Raw genomic sequence first — 24,211 nt, forward strand, 5'->3', positions numbered from 1 at the left:
AAATCAGTGTCTTTTTTTTTTTCAATTTAATTACACCTTTAATGAATATTTTATCAAACGAACTCCATGTCTTGTATTTCATTATTAATGTCGTTTATGAGGCTCTGTCCTCATTAGCATAATTTAGAAGCAAAAAGATTACCGAAGGAGGGATGATACTTTAGGGACGATGGGTGGGAGTTGGGGAAAGACCATCCATGCGCCTTTCTCAGCGTCAACAAACATGGGCATTTACAGGTGCTGCGGGAGGAGCTGGCTTGGTTGCATGTGCCTTTCACCTGGGGGGACAAATTGAGTGTGTGCATTCTGTGAGATGAAGTTGTCCTAAATGTGTACTGTTCCTGCAGCATTTTGGCTGCAGCACAGCTGTGAGGTGGCAGAGACAGAGCAGGGCAGTGGAGGCAGGACAGATGTGTGTGTGGGTCAAGGTCGGTCTCGTCCTTACTGGGTCACTTGAGTCAAGTGCCCTTCCCCTGACTCACAGTCATTTTGACCTGCCCACTGTCCAGAGAGTCCCCTGGTTCACTGATGACCCTGGCAGCCAGCTTCTCATTTTCCTTTCTGTCAGTCTGGACTAAATTATATGGATGCCCATTCAGCCCACTCTGGTCTCTCATTTCCAGGGAACTTCTTCTTCTCCCCTTAGTTGGTCACCCCCTCCCCCACCCCCCTGTACCTTGGGTCTGTAGTCACAGGTAAGTTCCAGCCCCTAAGCCTCTCCCTCGGCACCTACCTTGCCCCTCCTCCCAGCTTGCCTGCCCAGCAGTGCCCTGGGACCTGTTCTCCATCCTCCCTAATCTTTGCAGAACTTCGCTTTCTTCCTTGGCTCAGATCCAGACATTTCAAATCATTGTCCTAAATGCCCTTCCTGTTTGTCCCTTCCTGGGAAGTTCCCAGCCCTGGATGAATCCAGCCAGCTCTTCTGGGTTTGGCTGCCTGACCACCGCCCCCTTGTTCATGATTGCTGGGCCACACTAGCCTGAGTTGACCTCCTTCCCACTTCAGAGCATCCTCACACACTGTTCCAGCTCCCTGAGTTGTTCTTCCCTGTCTTCATCCACTTCTTCTTGTCCAAACTCTTCATTTGCATCACAGGGGGCCTTCTCTGGCTGCCTGGCTGAGATAGGTTCTCTCCTACCAGGTGCTCACTCAGCACACTGTGCTGGGCTGTTCTGCACTCAGGGTCATCACTTGTTTGTGTGTTCAAGACCTGGCCCAGGCTTCCCAGGGCAGTCCTAACTTCAGATCTTTGTTTCTTCATGCCCATGAAAGATCCCAGAAATCCTATTACCGTGGCATCTGAATGCCATCTCTCAGACTATCTCTGTGACTCCGAAGCAGCTCAAATCTCTTGGCAGCATGAGAGTCCTGATTTTTGGTTTCTCAAATCCCTGTGGTCTTCAGCGATAATCCCTATTGTCTGGAGGTGTGGTAGGTTATTAGTGAGGGGTGTAGGCTCTGGACCAAAGTGCTTGAGCTAAATCCTGACCTCACCACTTCTAGCTAGAGGGCCTTGGGTCAGGTACCTGCCTGGAGCCTGAATTTCTGCATGTGGGAAATAACAGTACCCACCCCCTGGTAGTGAGAGGATTAAAATGCACTGATTCAAGTGTGGGGCACATAGAGGGTGTCAGGGTGCAGGTGAGCATCCAGGAAGTGTTGGCTTTGTGAGCTGTTCTTTGCCATGGTGGGGGATGTAAGGCTCTACTGCCTCGTGCTCCACGTGCTTCTCTTACACATAGGCCTCAGTAAACATTTGTAGGTAGAGACCAGCACCTGGAGAAGGCACTGTATGCTGGCTTTTGAGCCCACAGTGTAAACAACTCATTTCCCACATCCCTGGCCCCCACCACTCCGGGTGGCACCTCACTCTCGACGCTTGCCTCCCTCTCCCACACACGGAACAAGTTCCTCTTTGTGCATTTCCTCCTCTCATTCTGTCCACCTGGGATACTCTCTCTAGATCTTTCCTTGAACCCAACATCGTGTCCTACCATCCCCTTTATTACCAACTTCACAAACCCTGAGTGTGTGTCTGCTGACCGTTGACCTTGTCGCTTTCTAATTCTCAACTTAGAAACTACCGAAGGCAGGAGTGATGTTTCCTCTTTCCTGGGAACTGCACTAAGCATAGAAAGAACTCCACTCTTCTCAGGCATTCAGGCAAAGCTCACTGACTGAAGGCAGTAACCAGCTGACCTAGTGCTGGTGTTCATGTATGGTATCTGCATATCAGGTGTACCCTGGGATGCTGGTTAAATCCCTTGTCGCTCAGCATATTTTGTCATCAACTTTTGGCAAAACCGGGTGACAGGACCTTGTCCTCCCCGCCTTTTCTTTCCCTGCCTTTCCGGGAACATGTGATACCTCTCTACACTACGGTGTCCTTGTTCTCATTCAGCAGTTCAGTAGGACTGAGTGCATGCCTACTGTGTGACAGGCAGGGACTCATTTGGGCACCGAGGAGCAGCAGCGAACCAAACAGGCAGGGATCCCGTTCTTGTGGAGCTATGTTCTGGTGGGAAGAGACAGACGATAGACACCCCCACCCCAACCCCTCCCTAGATGGTGCTTACATTCTGGCCAGGGAGATGAAAGAAGGGGGTAAGGATACTACTGCAGGTTTTGGTGGCCAGGAGAGGCTTCTGTGATGAAGTGATATGTGAGCAGGGATTGAATGGGGTGAGGAAGCAAACTTTACAGATATCCTTACAGATATCCAGGAAACAGTATTTGGGACAGAAGGGACAGCACGTACCAAGGCCCTGAGGAGAGGGGTGTGCAAGTGCTGTCTTGGGAGGATCACGAGGAGGTACCTTCAGGTAGAGTGGAAAGGCTGAACCGGGGAGAGTGGAAGGGGCTGAGACACAGCAAGGGGAGACTAGACAGCACAGGCTCCCAAAGGGCCTTGGATTTTATTCTCAACTATATGGGGAGCCATTTGAGGGTTTTGAGGAGCAGAGAGACACAATTTATGTAGTATCACCTTCGATTCTCAAGAGCTTGAGGAAATTGAACTAACAAAGTCATAGGAGGAGGGAAGTTACTTGCATTTTAGCAGAAGGGCACCTTCCTAATTACGGGGAAGGCCCAAAACAAAAAGGCTATAGTGTAGGTGGGATTAAGTGACTCTAATGCCTCCTGCTTGCTCTCTCCCAGCATGTATAGAAGTGGTAAACACTTTGGAGGAAATATACCCCAAGCCCAGTGTGGTTTCTTCTTGGTTTGTTTTTGGCACCACAAAACTTGTCTTTTACTGGTGAAACCAGAGAACCTTAAATACTTCTCGTGGACATCAACTTTTTTCTTTCAAATTTTAAAATGGTATTGTGGATGTGCAAATTTTAAAAGTTATACACAGTTTGGAAGACACAAACATATGCAAGAATTCAATGGGAGATGTTCTGAGATGTGAATTCAAACCCAGAGAACCATCAAGCAGGCTTCTGTAAAACCCCTTGGCCACTGCACCTGTTGTGGCGATGACAGGGGGCTGCTTGTAGCTCTGCCCAAAGGCTTTGTTCCCTTCTCTCTGAGGATTGTAAAAGTCCCAGGGCCATCCTGTTGGTGTTGAAATCATGAGCTAGTGAGGGAAGAGAGAGGGAGGGATGGGTGGGGCCCGGGGTGGTGTCTGTCCTTCACCCTTGAGGTGGGACAAGGGCCGTGTGCCAAGGCTATACCAAGCAGCTGGAATTTCTTTCTTCTCAGCCCAGTCTCCCTGCCCCCACCCTCCACAACCTGGAAGGTAGACAGAAGGTGGTGCCTCACCTGCCCCTGGACTGAGAAGTGGCCTTGCGTCCTGCTTGCACAGCCGGGTCACCAGCAGAGACGGCTGAAGTCCCAGGCACCTTTGTAAGAGCTTCAGTCAGAAATGATGTTTGAATCCATTCTTCAGGGAGCTGCTGCTTTTCTTAGATGGTGTAAAAAAGGAAAGATGGAAGGTAGAATCTTTGAAGTCAAAGGAACGGGAATTAAGTTCAGCGACAGAACCCACCAGGCCATCAAGCACAGTCTGTGTGACTAAGGAGGGTGTGAGGGAGGGAGCAGTCCCCTGCACGCACGTGTGTGTGTGTGTGTGCTCACACACATGCATGTTTAAAGGCAGAAGAAATGGGATTCCCATGGACAGAAAGGCCCTCACTTCCGAGTATGCAGTCTGGTTCATATTAGTAACCAAACTTAGAGAACAGCTTTAGGCTGTGTGTTGTGTCACTTGAAAGCATTTGAAATAATCTAGCTGGTCTAGAAGGCAGCTGTCTCAGTCTTACTTGAGGATGGGGACAAAGTCACTGGAATGCTCTTGGTTTCCTGATACTCCAGACAAGAAGCTAGAGCCCAGCTTCCTCAGGCCATGTACTTTCATTAGTTAATTCAACTGCTTCAGCAAATATTTCTTGAGCACCTACAGGTGGCAGCCACTGTTCCTGGTCCTGGGGCCATTGGATGAACAGGCTCCATGTGGAGCTTACGCTCTCTTGGGCGGGGAACAGCCACGCAACAGGTGAGCAGAGAAGGTGACCTCACAGAGCACCCACCTTATGAAGGAGAGAAAGTGAGGCGGTGTGGTAGGCCTGCTGGATGGCTCTGGGGCAGAGTTTCCAAGGCAGGAGGGAAATACAGACTTTGATGCAGAAAGAAGTGTTTTTAAGGAGCAAAAAAGAGGCCAGTTGATGCCTCCTGGCGCAGAGGAGAACAGTGGTTTCCGTGAATCCGTCCTTCTCTCATGTTCCTGGGCAACTCCACAGACCTGCATGTAAATGGCAGGCACAGTCATGGGCACCAGGATCCTTTTTTTCTGAGCTGTCTTTCTTCCCTTTTGCCCAAGATGTAAAGATTTCTGAGCAGAGCATGAGTGTCTTGAGACTTGGCCATTCTGCCATTTTCCCCCCAGTCACCCAAGTAAGAAAATTCCATCTTCCCGAATCCCCCCATTGATCTAGAATTGTACACTGGCGGCAGTGTTCTCCCTTGCAGCTTTATTATTCCTCTGTGACTTTCCTACCAATTGTCTTTTCTCCATGTGGTCTGTCCCCTGGTTGTCTCTCTTTGTGAAGCTAATTGTTGAGCCATTAAAACGGTTCGTTAGTTCCAACACAACCACTGCACACAGCTGTTGGATGGGGAGTTTCACCTTGGTGTTTCAGTCCATCTTAGAGTTGGTAGTTGTGATGGTCAGCTCCTCCTCGGACAGTGTGCTGCTGCCCACAGAAGAATGCAAAGGTCCAGCCATGTGAGGACACTGGGCATTTGGAGGAAGTTGAGCTGAGTCCTAAGAATACTTGCATTTGGAAGAGAAAGATAACTCCAGAGAGTAAGCCAGGGGTGAAGGCAATAGCACCTTCCCTCCAATCCCACTCTGGGTCCCTCACCCACATAGAAGCCCCAGATCACAGTGGAGGCCCCTAGGGACCAGGAAGGGCCATCCATCCATTTGTTCTCCATCTCCAGCTGGTCCCTGAAGCTACTGGCATCCAGGGCTACTTCCCTGATGCTCCCTGACCCAGCTCACCACAGCCCACTGACTGGGGCCAGAGCCACAGTCATCCCGGGCCCTTGCCTGCCTGCCTACCATCACCCATTCTGTCCTGGCCCCAGCTCCTAGTGACATCTGCCTGACTGGACTGTGCTTGTCTAGAATGCAGCTGAACCTGTAGAAGGTGCCAGTTGAGAATTCATGGAAAAAAATGTTTTCATGGTTCTTGCCTTCAAGGAGTTTACAGTCTAGTGTGCACAACAACATGAGTAATAAAGGCACATTGTGACTGTGCCCAGAGGGTCTTTCGGACAGAGGGGTCAAGCAGGAGGGGATGCAGGTCTGTGTGGTGGAATGGGTTATGAGGTGGTGGCTTCTGTTGTCACAAAGAACTCAGGCTGGTGTCAGGGTGGACATTCTTGACCTCCTGGGGTTTATTTTCAGTTGTAGAATTATGGCTTCACTGAAGACACCAGGCTTAGCCACTTGCAACTTTAAGTGCCACAAGGAAAAGGAGAAAGAGGTGGAGAGCAAAGGACCGTGCACTGCAGAAATGCTCCTTCTGGCCAGTGCCCAGGCAGGCCTCACGACTCTGGGGAAGGCAAGCTGGACCAGGGTCCTGGGTTCCAGTCCCAGATGCCCACAAGCTTGCTCTGTGACCTGGACCTCTGCCTTCAGTGACCCCTGCTCTGTCACTTTACAGTAATATATTCGCATGCACGTGGCAGAGGTTATGGGCACCTCTGCATGTGGGCCATTGAGTTTGAGAACCAGTAACTCCAGGGTTGGGAGATAATCCACTGGGAGGCAGGAACCCTGAGGGGAGTGGTCTTTGTCATTTACTGTGTCATTTTGGGGAAAATTGAGCAGAATGATGCCCACCTGTGAATAAGCACCAGGGAGTGGTAGAAGGCGCTTAAACCCAGATCCATTGGAATCTGGAGGCCTGATTTGTCCTTGTCTCAGGCTAGTGGAAGGCTCTGCTCCACTTGGATTATTTGGACTCCCCCCACTTTTTCAAGGAGAGTCCTCACTACCGGCTTTTGCCAAAAAAGTTGCTGTCATTCTGGGTTTCATTTTTTTTTTTTTAACTCCTTCCCATCTCTCCAGTAAAAACACCAGAAATCTAGGACCTGTTCTGATGCTGGTGATGAGCCAAGGAAGCAGGTAACCCAGTGGGCTCATGTAGAAGGTGCTCGGGCCCCCGTTTCTGCCCCCTGCCCACCCCATGGGAGATGGGACACCAGCATCTTCCCACGGAGGCCTGAGAGTAAGGCCATAACTCTGGGGAAAATACTCCATGATTATTATCCTTCCGCAGCATGGCCTTTTCCAGGCAATTTGATTTTCATCATCGCCCACCATTTAAGAATACATTTTTCTAGGGAGCTGTCGTGTCTTCAGAGGGAAACTCTGAAACTGGTCCTCAGAGCTCCGTCCCCCTTCGCTTCACTCCCTGGTCCACAGTCCTGGTCCACTGGAAAGTGGAAGACTAGTGGAAATAGAATGTTTCCATATTAAACATTCACAAGTCATAATCCATAAGTAATTAGTAAGCTTTATTAATAAGTCTTCACAGGCTCAGACAGTAGATTTCAGAGATTGTTTTTGGAGAGCCTTCTGTGGAAGGGGGTTTGAGGAAAAGCTGGTGGTCCTGTTGTACACAGCTTGGGACTATTTCCCTTTGATTTCTTCTTACAGCTACTTCTACACAAAGCAGAAAGAAAGGCTTCCTTCAGAAGAATTACAGAGGCGACCCCTGGGGCCAGCCGCGGTGAGAGGAATTGAACTTCTAGTTAATTAGCGAAGGCCCAGCATCCCCAGTGGAGAGGGACGTGCCCGGCCTGGGCGCTGAGAGACCGGTCTCTGCACACAAAGCCCTGCAGCTGACAGCCATGTCATCTTGGGGGACCTTTCTGGGCCCCAGGACAGCTGAGAAACCTGATGCCATTTGAAAATGTTCTCGAGGGCTCTAGCAGATTAGCCAGTCATGGAAGTACATACATTTTAGCTGGCCAAATTTGGATGTGGTATCAGTGTGCCTTTAAAAAAAAATACCACAGTTCCTGCTAAACAGGAACGTGTACGTAAATTGGATTTTAAGTAGTTTTCCAATGAAAAGGATCTTCTACTTTTTTTTTTAAATATTTAGGTTCACCTGAAGGGGCAGCTCTGTCTGCATTTTCTCTCTGCATGCTAGCTTTACATGTGTTAAGGTAAAAAGCATATTCATTGCAGAACATATAGGAAATGTAAACAAAGGCATGGTAAAAAATAATATCTTCAAAAAATATGGGCTCATTTAAAACAGACTCTTGAAACGGAACACTATACTGTGAGTGCCTTTTGGCATGTCGTGTGATCTAGATCTGTCCTTGCTGGCTGCTTAATTTCATTAAAATGGTTGTTCCATTTAACACATGTTCTGTTTTGGACATCAGGGTGGGCTTCCTCTTTTCGCTACCATAAACCACATTGCAGCAAATATGTCTGTGGCAAAGTCACCATGTACCTCCACGATTATTTCCTTTGAATCAAATTTTAGATAGGAAACTGCTGTAACAAAGAATATACAGATTACATAATTCTTCGGTCTTTGGTAGGAGTTGCAAAGCATTTGCTTTGTTGTTGATTTCTAAAAGGGAGTAAAAACGGAGAAATTTTGATGTTAAAGTAATTAGGTAATTGAGTGTTCAAGAGCCTGGACTCTCAGGTCAGATACAAGTTGCTTCACATCACCAAGCCTGTTTCCTCACTTATATTTAAAAACAATTTTTTTAATGTTTGTTTATCCCTGAGAGAGTGAGAGAGGCAGAGCACAAGCAGGGGAGGGGCATGACCTGAGCCGAAGTCAGATGCTTAACCCACTGAGCCACCCAGTGCCCTCTGTTTCGTCGCTTATAAAATGGGCATCCTAATATCCTTCAACCGCATGCAAGCATTAATTAAATCATGTAAGTAAAACACTAGGCTGCAGATGAACTCTCTGTGTGGAAGTTCTGGTTTCTTCCTGAGCCTGCTCTAGATCACCAGAATGGCCTGGACTGCTAGCCAGCCTCCTCTCCAGCCCACCCTGGCTTCCCGGCCGCTACTGTAGACACAGGCAAGCCCACTGCCATTTTGCTGCTCTGTGTCTGTCCTGATTCTGAAAGCCTGTCTTCAGACATTTATATGTTCAGACAAACTAATCAGGCTGAAATTTCTCATGCTTATTTGCAGCTAGATGAAGCAATCCATTTAGCTGCTTTGGAATTACCCAGGCATGGCAGAAATTGGTTTCTCAGCCTTGAGAAATTCTGCAGATACTGAGGTACTGACAGGCACCAGGGCCAGCTTGATGAAATCAGAAACTAAGGGGCCTGTGGTGGCTTTTGGTCAGGACCTCTGTCCTTAGCGACACAGGACAATCCACCTGAGACGTAGCATACTTATCAGCGTTCTTTTGGTCCTCTTGTATCTGAACGTTATTCCTTCTCTCCTCCTCTGAGGAGCTCTGAGCTTCTCCCTGAGAAAGCCTTTGCTTCCAGGTTCGTCATTGGTTGATAGAGAGGAGATATTTGCTGGTTCTTTTTCTCCTTTTGCTGACTGAGGGCCCCAGAGGCCCTTAAATAGTTGCTTTGTGTTAAAACCACTATTTGGGCCAACAGGAGAGCTTGAGCTGAGTTTGGGATTCCAGAGTGTGTAACACCCCCTTTTGTCAGTCTTCATAGTCCGTGGGATAAGAATACCGCAGGGATACTGGCTTACCAAAAGGACTGGGCCCAGAGATGTGCAGCTAGTAAATGGAAGACCTGGGATTTGAATCCTTGCAGAATATAGTTTTATTGTGGGTGCTTTGTTAAAAAAGTTTTTAATGTTTGTTTATTTTTTGAGAGAGAGAATGTGAGCAGGAGAGAGGGAGAGGGAGAGAGAGAGAGAGAGAGAGAGAGAGAGAGAGAGACAGACATTGAATCCAAAACAGGCTCTGGGCTCTAGGCTTTGCATTTTCAGCACAGAGCCGGACACGGGGCTTGAACTCACAAACTGTGAGATCATGACCTGAGCCGAAGTTGGACACCTAACTGGCAGGCGCCCCCATCGTGGGTGCTTTTAACCACTGCACAGTACCACCTTTCATCAGACACCTATTTATCAGAATGTGTTTTGTATCTGTCTACACCGTGGGATTTATCACTCATTCACCATTTACACAACTGTTGCATGGGAGCATGCAAAAAAAAAAAAAAAAAGATGCGGTCCCTATTCTTACAGTAGAAGCAACAAAATGGCTATAAATTAGTACATGAAAATACCTCACCGGTTTGATATATAACTCTAAACCCCAAAATCCCTGAAGAATTTTGTTCTCAGTGATCAAAATCGATGACCCTTCCTTACTACACACATCATTTATGCCCCACCCCCACCCCAGCCATCACTTAGAATCTGTTGATTCTTTTGTTTCTTGGTGGTCCCAGCACATGGATTGATCTGCTCTGTGATTCCACAGTACCCTGTAAGTTCATAAGGAGGGAAACCATCTCTGGCTCACATCGCAGAGTGTTCTTCTGTCTCCCCTTTTAAAGGTCACACCCTCTTGTCATGAATATAAAAACTCTGGCCCAGCGGCAGAGATCCGGATACAGCCTTCCAGGGTTTGTGCATGCTCACTACCACTGCCCTATCCTCCATGAGGATCATTAATGTGCAAAGAGGGCTGTGTTCCTTCTCTGTACATCCCATCAGCAAAGATTTGATCAAGCTTTGCTTCCTGTCCTATGCATTAGGGTTTTAAGTCTTAGACTATGAAATTCCATTCTAACACTAAATATGCTCCTTTCATCTACACTCACTGCTGTGAGCCTGTCCACTTTACCAAGATGTGGCCCTTTCTGGGGTGCGCCCCCTGGTTAAAAACCACAGGGTTAATAGCAGGGGAGAAGGCAGGAGACTGATTAAAACAAATGCCAGGATTCTAGAAATCCTGGGATTTTGGAAATCCTGGGATTCTAAAAATAGCTGGTATGATTTTGAAGAAAGGAATAGAGCCCTGCAAACTTATAGTCACCCCTGCGAATACTGTTTCTAGCTCAATCACTGATTTTCCTGACTTCACACAGAAAGCATGAAATTATGTGGCTAATAATGAGGACGATGAAGATGAGGGTAGCTACTATGCAGTGTGTGCTAAGCATTGTGGGAGGAGCTTCTTGCACTCATTTAATCCCTATGGTGACCCCTTGTTATAGGTAATTCACCCTTGTTTAAGATCAGAGGGCCCTGGCTCTATCCCAGCCCTCACCTCCCGCAGCTGGTAATAGGGGTTTTACCCCATATTACCTGAGCTCAAAGCCCTGCCCTCCCAACCATGACAGCCTGCTGCAGCTTTCAAAGCACATGCATAAAGTACTGCTACCATCCTCTACCCCTGCTGGATCGCAAAGATTTTACCAGCTGATTTGTACTGTATTGTTTTGGCTGTTGCAAACCCTTCTGGAATGAGGGTTGGGTGTAGTCTCATTCACTAGATGTGCAGTTTTGTGGTCAGAGTGGATGGCTTTTATTGTCAAAGTAGCAGTTAATAGAAGGTAATACCAGCCTAGAGTTCCTGTTTAGGTGGGTGATGCTTGGAGCCTGGTGCAAGAGCTGAGGCGGAATTCTGAGTTTTACCTGTTATTAAGGGGCTTTGTGACTTGGAGAAGCCCCCTTGCCATCCGTCACTAATTGGTCATGGTTCCCTTTCCTTCCCTTTTCCTTCTTTCCTTTCTTGCCTTTTTTTGGAGCTAAGCCTCACAACGTTACCAGTTAATCAGAGCTGAAATGTAAGCTAGAGCCTGTTTTCTGTTTCTTGAATTTGATGGTCCCTATAGTTCCTTCCATTCCTGGAACTCATCTGATGTCAGACTGGTGCAGCTTTCACAAGCTTTTTCTCCCTAGCTGACCCACTTGTCCCTCTCAGACAGTGAGGTGCAGCCGAGGCACGGGTGAACTCCTGGAGCCCTGAAGGTGGGGAGGACTGAAGGGGAGGCACAGACTTACACACAATGGAACTGTGCTCCGTACCATGATTTTGCACCTGGGGTTTTCTGAGAGGCCAGAGCTGCCATGTGGAGCAGATGTACTCTCACCTGAAAACTTGTTCCAGTGCCCCCTCCTTACATTGGAACTAAAGCTTATGCTTGCTCTGAAGGGCAGTAGAACAGAGTGATTGGCAGCTTTCGCGGTGGTTGTAACGCTGCTGGGGGTTGAATTCCAGCCCCGATATTAACCGTAAGACCTTGGATGGCTTCCTTAGCCTCTCTGTGCCTCCGGTTCCTCATCTGTAAAACCAGAGGCAATAACAGACCCACCCCATGGGGTTCCCAGGAGCCTTGGATGACTTTCTCCATTTAAAGTTCTCAGAACAGCCCCTGGGGCGTAGTATGTGCTAGTTGACATGTTGTTGCATCGTTTAATTCTCTAAATCAAATGAAAATGCTCCATAAATTGCAAAATACCATTCAAATCCTCTTAGCGACAAAAGGTGAAGAAATGGGACGGTGTCGCCTAAGCTATAGCTGGTAATCCCAACTCATGCAGTAGCAATAAAATTGGCCAGTCGGAGATGATGGAGAGCCCACAGACATGAACGAACTCCTTGGAGCAGTGATGCCCTAACTTAGCCATGTATTAACATCCCCGGGGAACTCAAAATACACAGCCTGTGGTTTTTTCCAGACCAGTGGAATCAGGACAATGCAGGGCATGGGGAAAGGTGGACCCAGGAAGTTGTGATTTTACAAAAAGCTCTCCAGGTGCATTCCGGTGCAGCTGGTCTGTGGACCAGTGTTTAGGAACTCCTGGCATGGATGGTCTAATGGGATTCATTGGTTATATTTAACAGGTTACAGGATCTGGCAGAGGGTCTGACAGCAGGTGTCTACCATTAAATACGTTTTCATTAGGTAACATGGGAGAGGCGACACAGGTTTGTCTGAAAGAAATTCTCGACCTCTAAAGACACCTGAAGCCTGGGGCTGAGAGTCTGGCTCTGTTTCTTTTTAAGGTCAGTTTTTACTGGCTGACTGGTCCCCTTGCCATGGGGTAAAGTGACAGGGGAGACTGCTAACTGGGTGAGGAGTGGGGATGAGTGTAATTGAAAAGGGATTTGGAGGCAGGCAGTTTTGGATCCTGGTTTGTAGTAGGGACACCAGACTCCCGCGTCTGAATGCGAACATGGAATCACTCTGTGGGATTTTGCAAAAGTGGAAGCTGCAGGTGAAGGGAGTGGTGCAGGAGATTTAGTGAGCAGGCACTTGGGCAACTGGCCGGCAGATGGGGAACAGAGCTTAAAAAGAGTCATGGCAGACTCCTTAGTCCAGAAGCAGGGAACAAACTGGGGGACATGTGCTAAATAGAAAGAGGGACCAGCATACTATTGAAGAGGAAGAAGAAGATTACACGTGGAGGGCTTTTTGAAAGTCACTGAACACTTCATCACCCCCCCCACACACACACACACACACACACATACTCTGTACTTATTGTAGCTAAAAAGTCTTTAAAAGCTTTTTAGGAAATCATAAAAGTTAAGTGAGATGCCCGGATGGGCCAGTGATAGTCTTTGGACCAGTGTCTGGCAGCCAGTCTGGTTATGTTGGTCTTGGCTACAAGTAGGGATAAATAGCCTTGCTTTGCAGAGCTGCTACAGAGATGGATGGAATGGTAGCTACGAATGATGGCTTCATCATTGTAAAGTACCATTCACCCATACGGAAACATCATCTATGATATGTACATAGCATGGCCCTTGGTATTGGCAGGAGAGAGCAAGCTCTACTTCTGGATGGAGATGGGGATATTCACTACCAGGAGGTAGAGCCTCAGATCTAAAGATCTAGAAACATTCACCATCATGTACTTCATGGTCTAAAACATAGGAGTTTAGGCTTTCCTAGGACCTCTTGCAGGGCAAAGTATGGAGCTCACTCCTGGTGGTTACAGCTGTAATGGTATGTCTACTGGTTTCTCACTGTGGGCTATAGCTGTTAGATTGCTGGTTATGCCCAGTTGCCAAGCTCTGCTGTGACTCCGTTCCTTTCTCTCCTATGCTATTGCTATACATAAGCAAGATTGACATCGTTGAAGAGGTAACTCTGAATCCACCTGATTGAAAGAGAACCCAAAACATAATAGATGATTTGGATTTTGATACTGTGTTGTTAGCAATAAATGACATATGATACCCCACATAGTGGTTGTCAAGATAAGAACCACAATGTCTGATGTTCCTTCCAGACATCAACAGCTACCATGTACTTGAGACCACCATGGAGGGCTCCCAAGTATCTGGCACTGTGGGAGTTCTTGGGGAGACAGAGTGGGTATCACTTTCTGATCCTCAAAGTGCTTCAGTCTTGCCAGGAACACAGTAAATGATCTTGTTCCCAAATGAATGGTGGGCTCCTAGGTTCTATAGGATTTGTTCAGAGAGAGAAGGGATTCAAATTAATTTAAGTCATCTAATTGATCAAGACACTAAAGGATAGGGAGCTAGCTAGCTGGCTGTTGATAATGCAAATTAGAATAATAACTTCCATGTAGAGCATCTGGCATTTTTAACATTTTCTACATGGATCATGAACTCAGATGCCTTCGGGGGCCAGGCAGGTAACAAAATTTGGGGAAGCAAACAAAATTTGGGGAGGATTATGACACCTTAAAACATGACAGCCCAGAGTTTAGGACAGAAGCATAGCACGCTGCTTCTGATTTTCAAAGAAAGTTTACAAATATCCTACTTAATGTTCACGGCATCTTATGAGGCAGGACTATTCTCATTTTCCAAAGAGAAGAAAAACGTTGATGACAATGAAAGGCAGAGATAGGTGTGGTATGGAGTCTTCAGTGTCTATCTCCAGAGCTGTGTGGTATTTCCCCTGGAGGCTTACCACCCCCCCCCCCGGACCAAGCCATTGTAGAAGAAGGTACTGTACTCTTCTAAATGGTCCCCCTCTCCCCAGAGCTGCCCCAATCATTCTCTGAGCATGGCTCTGGGGAGATGGCTCCTGGGCCTGTTTGTTTCTACTCTTTCCCTGTTTCTTAAATGGACCCAGGAGGAAAAGGCTGGGAGACAGCAGCAAGGCTACACAGAAGTCAGAGAAAGCCATCAACCAAGTCAGTGTTAAGGTCCTTTTGGACCTAATAACAGGCCCCTAGTGCTGAAATCAGCTTTGCTACCACATCTAATTGGCTGATTTGAGATTTCCCAACTGTCTCTTTTTATCTTTTACCCATCTTTGTTATTTTTCACTAAAAGAAAAAGTAAAAGAAATAGAGAGGTCGATTTGGGGTTATTTGAACCCAAAGTGAAGAATCCCCTGCACCAGGGCTAGGATCCCCTGAAAGAGGGAAGAGCTGTCAGTTACAATTATTGTGAGCAGTCTCTCTGGCTCCCGAGACCTTTGGTTACAGCTACCGTGACAGCATGAATTACCTTCAGTTGTGGAGTACATTTAACAGCATTATTGCCCACACACTCTGGTGGCAGGCAGGAGGGAAGACTCGGGAATGACAGATGCCTGGAGTCTGGGTGTGCGGCACAGCATCAGGCCAGGGACCATGGACTTTCTGTGCCATCACCAGAGCTTACGTATGGTTTGGGGTTTGGTTTCCACAAGTGCTTGAGGAAGGAACAGTCACCTACTTTATTTAGGTCTCATTTACATACAATAAAATGTATACCTTAAAGTATACAGATTGAGTCTTGATAAATGTCTACACTTCTCTAACCACCACCCCAGTGAAGATGTAAACCATTTCTGTTACTGCACAAAGATCCCTATACCCTCTCTCGTCATCAGTCCCCACCCCTAATTCTTGACCCAAGGCAAACACTGATCTGCTTTTTACTATTATAGATTAGATTTGTCTTTCCTAGAGTTTCATAGAAATTACTCTTGTATGTGTATCAAAGTTTTGTCCTTTTTATTGCTGGGTGACTGACATTCCATTGTGAGGATACACCACAATTTGTTTATCCACTTACCTGCTGTTGGACATTTGGGTCCAAACATTGGAAACATTGTTTTGGCTATTACAAATAAATAGCCAACTTTTGGCTATTACAAATAAAGCTGCTGTGACTATTTTTATACTAACCTTTGTGTGGACATAAATTTGTATTACTCTCAGGAAAAATAGCAAAGACTGGCATTGCTGGATCATATGGTATGGCAGGCAGGAATTTGGCCCCCATAATTTTTTCCCCCTGGTGGTGCACCTGTGAATGCTACCTTATGTGGCAGAAGGGACTTTGCAGATAGAATTAAAGGGGCTCATCAGTGGACTTTAAGATAGGGAGATTATCCTGGGCCAAATGGATGGACCCAGTATGATCCCATGGAAGCATCAGAATAGGAGGGCAGAGAGGCAAGTAGAGCTCTTTAGGAGGAGAGGTCAAAGAGTGGGAACAACCCAGCTGCCATTGCTGACATTGAATGTGGAGAAAGGAGGCCATGAGCCAGGTGATGCAAACAGCTTTTAGGAGATGGGAGTGACCCCTGACTGACAGCCATCAAGGAAAGGGGAACCTCCATCTTGTAGCTGTGTATAGCTGAATACCATCAACAACCCAAATCGAATGAGTCTGGAAGCAAATCCTCGATAAGAACCCAGGCTGGCGGACACTCTGATTTTTGGCATTAAGGGACCCAGAGCAGAGAAACCAGCCATACTTACAGACTTTCTGACATGGCAGAAGTGAGATAATCTGTGTTGTTTTAAGCCACTAAGTTTGTGGTAATTTCTTACATCAGCAACAGAAAACTAGTGTATATGCTAAGTGTATGTTTATAAGAAACTGTCAAACCCTTCCAAATGGGTTATACAATTTTATATCCCCATCAACAATAATTGTGAGTTGTAGCTGCTCCATATCCTTGACAACACTTGTTATTATCAGGCTGTCTTTCATCGTAGCCTTTCAGGTGGGAGTGTAGTCATAGATCATTATGGCTTTAATTTCTATTTCATTTGTAGATTATCTGTTGTGATGTTCATATCTTCTGTGCATTCTTTATCCAGCTGTCATCTTACTGAGTTGTGAGAGCTTTTCATATATTCTGTATTTAAGTTCTTAGAAAAAAAAAGTTCCTAGATATGTCTTGTGACTATTGGTTCATAGTTTGTGGCTTGCTTTTTCATGTCCTTAATGGTGTCTCTGGAAGGACATTTTTTATTTTGTTGAGGTCAATTGCATTTTTTCTTTGGTTCATTCCTTCTAAGTCCTAAGAAAAATTTTACTTATCCATGATGTAGACATTTTTCTCCCACTTCTTCTTCTAGAAGTTTTTAGTTTTAACTTTTACAAATGTCTATGATCTGTTTTGAGGTAAGAGTTGAAGTTCACTTTTTTACATGAAGATCGAGCTCAGTGCCATTTGTTGAGAAAGGTGTTCTTTCCCTGTTTAATTCCCTTGGCCCCTTTGTCAAATCAGTTGACTGTATATACGTGGGCTTATGTCCAGACTTTTTATTTTCCACCGATAGGTCTATCCTTCTGCAAATACTGCTCTGTCCTGATTACTGTAGCTTTATATCAGGTCTGGAAAACAGGTAGTGTCAATTATCCAGCTTTCTACCAGGTCTTGTGTATTTCTATCCAGATTTAGTAATCAGCTCATTAACTTCTACAAAAAGCCTTGTTGGGATTTTGATCAGGATTGCATTGAATCTGTATATCAACGTAGGGAGAATTGAGGTGGGAACAGAAAAAGATTAAAGAAACTAATGGTTGAAAACTTTGGAAATTTGACAATAACCCACATATCCAAGAAGCTCTGTGAATCCAAAGGTAGGAAAAGCTCACATTATAATCAATGCCCAAAAATTTACATAAAGAGAAAATCTTAAAAAGACCTATTATGTAAACAAATTCAGAGAAAATTTCTTATCAGAAACAACGCAAGCCAAAGATAATGCAGTAACACCTTTAAAGTGTTACAAACTGTCAATCTAGAATTCTATATCCAGTGAAAATATCTTCCCAAGTGATGGTAAAATAGATTATCAGACAAACAAAAAGGGAAGTCTTCATATGGGAGGAAAATGACATCAAGTGGAAACTTGGATCCACACAAAGGAATGAAGAGTCCTGGAAATGGTAAATATGTATTAAATATAAAAGACCTTTTACCTAGGAAAGATCTATAAAGTAAGTATAGCTGATATGGCAGGAGTAGGGATAAAGTAGAATGGTAGAGGATATTCAGTTGTACCAAAAAAGGGAAGAAAATAAAAGGGAGAAGGAATGGATAATATATAGAAAAACAGAAAATAGTAAGAAGACTTCAAATGAAAACCAGAACATATAAATGGTCCACACGCTTCAGTTAAAGGACAGCTGGATTGGGAGTGCATTTGGACTTGAGAGGCTGTCCGTCTGTCACTGGCACAGCCCACTCTTTTGGCTGTTCACCTTCTGACCAGTGTGCAGCCTTATCACACTTGAACTCCTGCACAATATAAGGATTGCTTCTATGGAGGAAGATAACTTTGCTCCAGGTGAAGAAATTCTCCCCCATTTGCCTAAATGAGGAAACACAGTCCCAGGAGGCATAGCATTCTTCTCTGGCTATGTTAATTACTCCCTACAGTCCTACCAAATATTGTCACGCAAAGACTACATTGTACTACAGGTTAACTTGCAAAAACTTGTACGTAAAGTCCAAATGGGAAGGAGAAAGAAGAAAATGATTAACATAATACAAATAAAAATACACATATGACAGGCAAATAGAAAATATGCAAAACTGCTATAGTCCACATTTCATTTCTAAAATTAGTCGTGTGACCACAATTGCCCTGTTTGCAGCCACAATTTCATCTGGTTGGGATTTTTTTTTACCTGGTGGAGTGACCTTAACCTACCTTCCTGAAGGTCTGAGTCCTCATTTTCCTGCCCGGTTTTGATTACTGGAGTTTCCTATTAATCTTTATTGTAGAACATGGAAGAACTAAGAAGTGCCCCAGAAAACCATCTGGTTTCCAGACTGCCTCCTTGGCATCCATTGTATAAAAGCAACCTAGTTTCCCCTTGCTGACCAGAATCAGCTTCTACAGTCAATAGATTAACATCCTCCCCCTCTTTGTTCTCCTTGTTGGTCCAGTGGCATGAGGGGACTAAACTGTCCAGGTGGTTATCTCATGTTCTGATCCTGTGAAACCATGGTTGTGTACCTTGCGGAACCAGTCCTCTCTTGGGGGACTAGGGTCTCCACACCAGCAGATCCAAGTTGCTGAGATGAGAATCAGACACTCTGTGAGTTGGTTAGTAGATGTGATGGTAAGGGGAGCCTCCTTCACTTCCACCCCTTAAATTCCAGATCCCTGCATTCTGGCTATTGGAGAGATTGTGCCATGTGTCAGGTTCTGATTCTGAGCACATGATGCCTCTTGTAAAAGAGAATCCCAGCCTTTCAGGGTATTCTGTTCCACCTGGTACCATAACTGAGTCTTTAGGAAGCCATCCCATCTTTCAGTTGGCCAGCCATCTCCAGGCGACAGGCCACTCATGGACTACTCTTCTTGACCCTGGACTGACACCAGGATTCCTACGGTTTCTAGATTTCTGTTACAGCTGGCTTATTGATGCTCACATTTGCATAAGTAGTTTGCTTTCTTCCATGAGTGGATGTACAGCCTTAGGTAAATCCTCCCCTCTCTCTGGATCTTTGAATCTCCATCCGAAGAGTGGGAGGTTTGGACATGATCCTCCTTTTCAAACCTTGCACTTCTAATGTGTTTTTCTCTGGTGACCTTGCAGGGTTGCTGTGAGGTCAGTAGGGATAGTGAGGGTAAGAGTGAACTGTTAACATGCATCCACCACCAAGGCATGATGCATTCTCATCGTTGTCAGTATCCACGTCCAGACCTTGACTTCCATCTGTCTGGAGCTGAAGAAAGGGCATTGCCTTCCACTATCATGTCCTATCTCTACCTGAGGACTCTAGGATCAGTGCTCATATTTGTGGACATGGACTGGGACCTATTGGTGGCACTGAGGGAGGGGCAACCTTGTGGAGAGAAGGTCAGAACAGGAAGGGGTGGAGTCTGAGGGCAATCTCGTGGGGAGAAGGTCAGAACAGGAAGGGGTGGAATTTGAGGTTTCCAGTCCATGTCTTCCTGCCTCCCTCTCTTTGTTATCCCTGCACAGAGGTGCATGCCCACGGATGCACATCCCCTCTGTCTCTCTCGCCCCACCCCCCCTTTTCCAAACAGGTACATATGCTCTGGAGTCAACCACACTTAGTGAGGAGACAGCCACTCCAGTCTCTTCCTCCTGCCTGCTCCCTGGCCTGATGCTGCATTTGGCAGTGGCAGCAGGCCTACGAGGAAATACACTATGTTGTCCCTGGTTTCTTTTTTTTCTTTTTTTTTTTTTTGAGATGAAGACCTAAAAATAATCTACTCTATAATTGGTTATCCAATCAACCATGCAAATAAGCACTGTGCCCGAGCCTATAGGAAACGAGGCAGGAGGCCCTGAACTCCAACAAATCATGCCAGCTCTGCCTTTCCTGGTTTTAAAAACGTGCTTGGGATCTGAGCCTTGAGGGTCTAGAGCCAAGGATGTGCTGGGTGGGTTTCTATAGAGGCAGGCACGCGGCACGATTTTGTGTCTACCTGGCAGGTTGAGGGCAAACGGGGAAGGATTTGGTGTCCTGGGGAGTTTTGGACGTGGTATTACTGAACATAGTTGGGACTATTTGACTTCCTGTGTCTTAAGCGTCTATCCCCGCCTCGGGCCTTGCTTCTGTGTGATGTCTACCCCCCGCACCACTTCCTGCACAGCTGGACTGGCCCATCCTCCCTTCTGCATATCTAAATCCTGACTGGCCCTCCAGGCCCCACACTTAGTGGTGCTGTCAGGACTAGCCCTGCGTTGCCTCCCGGCACTCTGTGTGTAGCAGAAACAGTCCCCTCCCCAGAAACAGTCCCCTCCCCATCTCTGTATGCAGTGCGCATGCGGGCCAAGCTCTCTGGGTGCTCTGTTGTCTCCCCCCGATTCTCCCCGAGGCCCTCTGGTCTCAGTGGGGGGGCAGGGAGAGCTAGATCAGAGTTTGGGCTAAGAGCACAGGCTTTGGAGTGACATACCTGCTGCTGCTCTGTGACCTTGGCTAAGCTGCTCTGCCCTTGGAAGCCTCAGTTTCTTCACATACAAAACACTGAGAGGAATATTTCTAGTTTCAGAGTGAGGGCTACTAAACTGATAACTGAGAGTACTTAGCATGTGGCTGGCTCAGAGTCCAGGCTCAATAAATGCTAGGTGGTGGTGGTGGTATAATTTCCTGGTGGAGGGAAGGGATGTGTGGGGAGTCGGCAGCTTAGCCCGAGGGCACAGTCAGTCGTGACTACCTAGCAAGGACTGCAGATGGTTAGCTTACTGGACTGTTCTATGCCAGCTCCATCTGCTAGGTGGTGCTGGAATATTGGCACAGCAGAAGCAAAGGGGGTACTTGCACAAGAGCCCCCTGTGTGCTGGGAGAGGCAGGATGGAGGCTGTCTGCACGTGGCTGGGGAGCACTTGACCCAGAAATGGAACAGAAGCATCGTAAGGAGAGCGCTTTCTGTCATTTTCCCCTTTTGCCCCAGCACCCAGGACAGGGCCAGGTGCAGAGAAGGTGCTTGGTCCTTCTCCGAAGAAGGAACCGCCTCAGGCTCTAAGCCACAGCTCTGGCGGTGCCTCTGACCTGGGTAACCCTGACCGGCTCCTGTGGCCTCCCAGTCCCCCGAGGTCCCCCGGTGCAGGAGGGGTTGGGCCTTGCGGCTGCCCGGGCTGCATTTCGGAGTCATCCTGCGGCTGCCCTCCACACAGTGTCTTACCTCAGCTGTGCTTTTGGAGAACTGGATGGAGAGGTGAGAGCGTGAAAGGTCCCACGGGCTGACTGGCAGTGAGGGCGCCAGGTCCTGGCAGTGCTGCAGGGAGTGTGTTGGCTGTCCTTAGATGGCCTGGCCAGCAGCAGCACTCAGCTTGTGGACAGCCTTGATTTGTGCTGACGCTGAAGGACTTCCCTGGCAGCCAGATTTGCTGCTGTTGCTACTCTACAGAGTCAAGAGCGAGTTCTGACAACAGGAGCCACACCTTGCTGTCTCTCTGCTGGCCAGAAGCCTCTAGCGTCTGGTTGGCCACAGGAGAAAACTTCTGAGCAGGGCGGTCAAGGCCCTTGGGTTGCTTTGGCCCCACTGGCGTTTCTCGTGTTACCTTTTTCCCACCCCTAGTCCCAAGGCCCCCCAAACCATGCTGCGGTCACCTCTTCTGTTTGCTGGTCCCCAAACACACCCAGACCCTGAGTTTTTCACATAGGCATTCACTGCACCTGTCTCGCCACTGTGCACACCATTGCACTATGGGCTTTTGCCCTTCCCTGCTCAGATGCCTTCTTCCATAAGGGAGCCTCTTCCCCTTGTTCAGAATGAATTCTTTCCTCCCACTAGAGTACCTAGAGTATAACCCAGAGCACCTAGAGTGTACCTGGGTCCATCTCGCACCTTTCACATCTGTGAGGTGCTGTGCTCTAGTGGTTCAAATGTTGGCCTTGCTGTTGAACAGGCTGGGATCTGAATTCTACCTCCACCATTCACTAGCCATGTGACCTTGGGTAAGTCATTGAACTGTTTGGCCCATGGTATCATTATTGGTGAGGTGGGGTGAGCAACTGTGTAGTTACAGGGGTTTGTCACATAATGTATTTGTAGCTCTTTGCAGGTGGCGAATAATAGGTCCTCATAAGTCAGCTGCTACCACGTCTCTCATGTTTCACTGGCCAACTCCACCTCCTTCTGTGTGGAAACAGGACGTGTGAAGTATTAGCGTGACAGCAGGTCCAGCCAGGATGCAGAAGGCCTGCTCTGTGGCTCCAGTTTCCACTACCTTCCCACCGCCACAGCCCCTGCACCTTGTACAGGGCTGTTTGTGACCCAGTCTCGATAGAAAGAGGGTGAATTGGATTTTGAATTTGCTCATGCTTTATCTCCCTTGGCCCTCAGAAAATTAATGTGCAGAATTGGAATTTACTGTGGGAAATTCTCCATTCTCTCCCTCATTGTTTCTCAGTGAAGATCATAGTGTCAGGTCATTCCCTTGACTCAATTAACTTGGCAAACCTTTTGAAGCGTTGGTAATGTGCCTGGACATGAGGTGCTGGAAATGATAACCAGCGTTCTTAGATGGGTGTGCATTTTCCAAGTACTTTCAGTGGTACCTCAGTGCTGGATGTGGCTAAGGGGCCATTGTTTCTGCTACCGTCCTCATTTTACAGAGGATTTGGGGCTCAAGACTTCATCTTCTGGCTCTAATTTGGTATCCTTTCCCTGATCCACTGGACCTTCTCCTTGTTCATTGGAGGGTCCTCCAGAGCTTACCTGGCCCACCAGTCTACAACGGAGGGCTCCTTTTGATCCATCTCTTTTCTAAACATTTTCTTAAATGCTTATTTATTTTTGAGGTAGAGTGAGAGACAGAGTGCAGGTGGGGGAGGGGCAGACAGGAGACACAGAATCTGAAGTGGGCTCCAGGCTCTGAGCTGTCAGCACAGAGCCCGATGCAGGGCTCAAACTCACGTACCATGAGATCATGATCTGAGCTGAAGTCAGACGCTTAACTGACTGAGCCACCCAGGCACCCCTGATCCATCTGTCTTTCAAGTGTGACGAACACTGGGCAGGTGCAGAGGAGGGAGAAGTGGTCCTTCTCTACCAGAAATTTATAAACTCCCTGAAGGGATAGAGCACATGTATCTTTACTGAACAAATAGTTGTTGTGTGCTTTATGCCTGGCACTGTGCTAAGAGTTGGTAATATGGTGGCAAACTGGACAGAAAAAAATGTATCTTAGACTTCTGGCTGTACAAACAGGCAATTTAACAGGGAAAGAGATAATCAAAATAGATTGTTATAAGTGCTATCAAGAAAATTTATGAAAAATTAAATAGTAGAAATAGAACACAATAAAATGAGAACACAGCAAGCAGATTATAGGACCATCATGTATCCATTCTGGAAAGGCCCTGATCCTGCCTCTCTCTCTTTAAAGCAGAGAAATCCAGTGGGGGTGGGGGGGGTGGGGCGGGGCAGGCTCCTAGTGAGCAGGCTTTCCATGGGCAGTGGATACATAGGGGTCTGGGGAAGGGGAGTGCCTTTTTTGAAAAGGGTATTGAGATCTTTAATTTCTACCATTTGAACCTGGTTCTGATCCCTCTTTAAAGCAGAAGAAAGCACAAAGGAACAACATTTGTACTTTTGTGGTATGGGAACATTTCTTCCAACTGAGATCTCCCCCTGAGCATTTGTGGTCATACATTTGTGTAAGAACTTGGTTTGCATCCTGCATTTTTGGGATAAGCAGGTATACAAGGACTTGCGCAGCAGAGAGGACTAATTCAGGGCGGCTTCTGAAAGATTCCACTGCTGCTGAAACTTTAACATCAGGTGGGGATTGGGAGCAGCAGGAAAGAGGGAGGTGGGCGCAGGTACAGGCTCTTGAGGCCCGAGAAAGAAGGAATGCTCCATCCCACAGGGCTAGCTGTGACTCTGCCACGGGAGGAAGTCCCCAGGACACCAAGGAAGGATCAAGAAGGGTGCTTTGATCCTTTGAGGAAGAGAATATACAGTTGCACACACAGCCTCGGCCTCCAGTTTGAAACTCCATTTTGTCTTCTGCACCGAACCCTCCCTTGGCCCAATAAGTATGTGACAGCTTGGAGGATATACTTTTATTAC

The 24,211-nt window shown here is 46.9% G+C and overlaps 1 protein-coding gene and 1 long non-coding RNA gene across 3 annotated transcripts in view; one reads left to right on the plus strand and one right to left on the minus strand.

Moving 5' to 3' along the window:
* CACNA1D (calcium voltage-gated channel subunit alpha1 D) overlaps positions 1-24,211 on the plus strand; it is a 301,420-nt gene that overhangs the window by 95,907 nt on the left and 181,302 nt on the right. The window lies entirely within an intron of this gene.
* LOC122236673 lies at positions 3,343-4,493 on the minus strand. 2 transcript variants are annotated; one of them, XR_006214836.1, is made up of 3 exons: positions 4,269-4,493; positions 3,769-3,910; positions 3,343-3,561 (listed from the first exon to the last, which is right to left on the minus strand). It is a non-coding gene; the product is annotated as an uncharacterized LOC122236673 (long non-coding RNA). The 2 variants fall into 2 exon arrangements; XR_006214837.1 differs by having other exon boundaries at positions 3,769-3,948.

This window comes from Panthera tigris, chromosome A2 (genome assembly GCF_018350195.1).
Source record: "Panthera tigris isolate Pti1 chromosome A2, P.tigris_Pti1_mat1.1, whole genome shotgun sequence".
Taxonomy (NCBI): domain Eukaryota; kingdom Metazoa; phylum Chordata; class Mammalia; order Carnivora; family Felidae; genus Panthera; species Panthera tigris.